Raw genomic sequence first — 2,908 nt, 5'->3', positions numbered from 1 at the left:
AGCCGCAGGCAGTGCTGGTTTTCCAACAGAGTGGCGTCTAGATTTATCAGAGTAACGAGAAGGAAGACAAACTCTGGCACTGGGTTTGCTCCCTGATTAAAGTGCCTTCAGCCAAAGACCATCTCTCCCTCCTGGTGAAGTCTGACTGTGAATTAGAGTTTGCACTTCCTATTGGAAGGTGGAACCCATTGTGCTCATTGTATAAGTCCTGAGGCCTAGAGTGGCAGCCAAGAGCCATCTGGAGCCATCTCTGCCTGTTCCTCCCAGGAGGCCAGGTTGGCCAGGGGTGGTGAGGGAAATTCTGCACCCAGCCAAACACGTAACAGTAAACTCTGTATCAGCGTCTCTGCCTGGCTTTTCCTTTTTCTTCTGTCTTTGCCCTTCTGGTTGAAATGCCTCCTTCGAAAAGCAAGCTGGAAGAAAGCCCTGTGCTTTGGGAGTAAGAATGCTTGTGCAGAATTCTAGGCAGCACCTTAGGGAGGGACTGTGATGAGAGAAAGTGGGACCTGGTGGGCTTAAAACCACACACACCTGCCTGTGTAGATGTTTTGCCTGGGCTTCTGCTCACCGTGGTGTACCAGGATATTAAAGCTCTTTCCCCAGAAAAAAAAAAAAAAAAAAAAAAAAAAAAACCTGATTAAACTCAGAGACTTCTAGGGACTGAATAGCCAGAAAAAAGAAACAAGCTATGACTGGGCTGTTCTCTCTTCAAGTATGTTATTAGTTTGTACAATCAGAGGATAAAATCCATAAATAAGGGTTGCAAAGATGACAAGGGCTCTGGGACCGAGAAGAAAGAACAGATACGGGAATGGGAGGAAAGAGCCCAGGATATCAATGGAAAGTTCACTTGGCCAAAACTAGGCAGCAGATGTGTAGAGGGGAACTAAAGGCGGTGAGCAGATGTATATTTTCCCTGAACAGGAGGACATGTGATAAATTTATAGTATAATTTAAACCATTACTTAATTTTTTATTATCAAAAATGATAAAAACTTGAAAAGAAAACAAGAAAATGAATGTCAATGTAGGAAGCAAAAGGTGTTATTAAAAGCAGAAAGAAACAACTTGAGCAATAAAGAAGTGACTCTAGGCCAGGCCTGGGCCTGTAATCCCAGCACTTTGGGAGGCGGAGGCAGGCAGATCACGAGGTCAGGATTTAAGACCAGCCTGACCAACTGATGAAACCCTGTCTCTACTAAAAATACGAAAATTAGCCGGGTGTGGTGGTGCGCGCCCGTACTCCTAGCTACTCAGGAGGCTGAGGCAGGAGAATCGCTTGAACGCAGGAGGCAGAGGTTGCAGTGAGTGTGATTGTGCCATTGCGCTCCAGCCTGGGTGACAGAGCATCTCAAAAAAAAAGTGACTCTAATAAATGCGGAGGCCATGTCTTAGTTAACTCTGCATCCCAGCACTGACCTGGGCACTTGGTGTTCTAAAGTTGTTTGTTGACTGAAGGATAATGACTCACACTTACATAGGGCCTATGTGCCGCGTGCTACTCTAAACCACTTAATTCATTTAATCTCACAGTAGCCTTAAGGGTTTTCTTTGTTTGTTTGTTTTGGTTTTTTTTTTTTTTTTTGAGGCGGAGTCTCGCTCTGTCGCCCAGGCTGGAGTGCAGTGGGCAATCTCAGCTCACTGCACCCTCCATCTCCCGGGCTCACGCCATTCTCCTGCCTCAGCCTCCTGAGTAGCTGGGACTACAGGCGTCCGCCACCATGCCCGGCTAATTTGCTGTATTTTTAGTAGAGACGGGTTTTCACCATGTTAGACAGGATGAACTCGATCTCCTGACCTTGTGATCCGCCTGCCTCAGTCTCCCAAAGTGCTGGGATTACAGGCGTGAGCTACCGTGCCTGGCCACCTTAAGGGTTTTGTATCACTGATCTCTTTTACAGATGAGAAAAGTGAGGCATAGAATGATTTGAATCATAATGGTGGTGTGGAGGCTAAAGTAACTCCATCTTGGCTGCTAAAACACCATGTTAACTTCTGATTAACTCCCAGTTCCAGTAATACCTCTAATATTTCTACTTTATCTACTGTTAAGAACACATATTTGGCCGGGCGCGGTGGCTCAAGCCTGTAATCCCAGCACTTTGGGAGGCCGAGATGGGCGGATCACGAGGTCAGGAGATCGAGACCATCCTGGTGAACACGGTGAAACCCCGTCTCTACTAAAAATACAAGAACTAGCCGGGGGGGGGGATGGGGGCCCGTAGTCCCCCCCTCCCCGGGGGGGGGGGGAGGGGGAAGAGGGAGAACCCCCCCCAAAAAAAAAAAAAAAAAAAAAAAAAAAGAACACATATTTACCATAAGTCTAGCCCCTAGATTAAAAAAACCTTGATGTTATCATAAACAGGCACTTACTATGAATCCTGCCCTTAAGCAAATTACAGGCTATGATGCAGGTAGCATTCTTGCCTTTCCCTGAGGAGTCAGCTTCAATTGTCTTACACACCCCTTCTGAAGCACGTATACCCTTTCCCTATGGTATATAAGCCCTGGGTCTGGGTTGGGATAACAGCAAGGGGATCCACCATCTTGCAGACACCTAGGACATGGCTTCTGCTTTTAAGTTCTTATTAAATGCTTTTTTGCTGAGAAACTGGGCATGTCTGCCTCTTTATCTGGCCTTTCGGCTCCCTCAGCCTTTGGGGGTAGGTTTGCATAGGCCTGCTCACCATAGAACAGGTGGAGTCAGAAATTGCACCCATATAGTCTAGCTCCACAGTGTGTGCTCTGACACATAGGCTATCCTTCCTGAAGGAGTCAGTCAAAGAAATCAGGATAAAGAGAAAGACTGATGAGCCAGTAAACACACTGATTCTCTACCCTTCTGAGAAGAGGAAAAATCGGAACCTCTTTGGCCTTTTCCAGGTTCTTGTTTCTGGTCAGATTCATA

The sequence above is a fragment of the Rhinopithecus bieti genome, unplaced genomic scaffold (genome assembly GCF_001698545.2).
Source record: "Rhinopithecus bieti isolate Rb0 unplaced genomic scaffold, ASM169854v2 scaffold_23748, whole genome shotgun sequence".
NCBI classification, from domain to species: domain Eukaryota; kingdom Metazoa; phylum Chordata; class Mammalia; order Primates; family Cercopithecidae; genus Rhinopithecus; species Rhinopithecus bieti.
The sequence above is the reverse complement of the archived record's forward strand: the minus strand, read 5'-3'. Positions refer to the sequence as shown.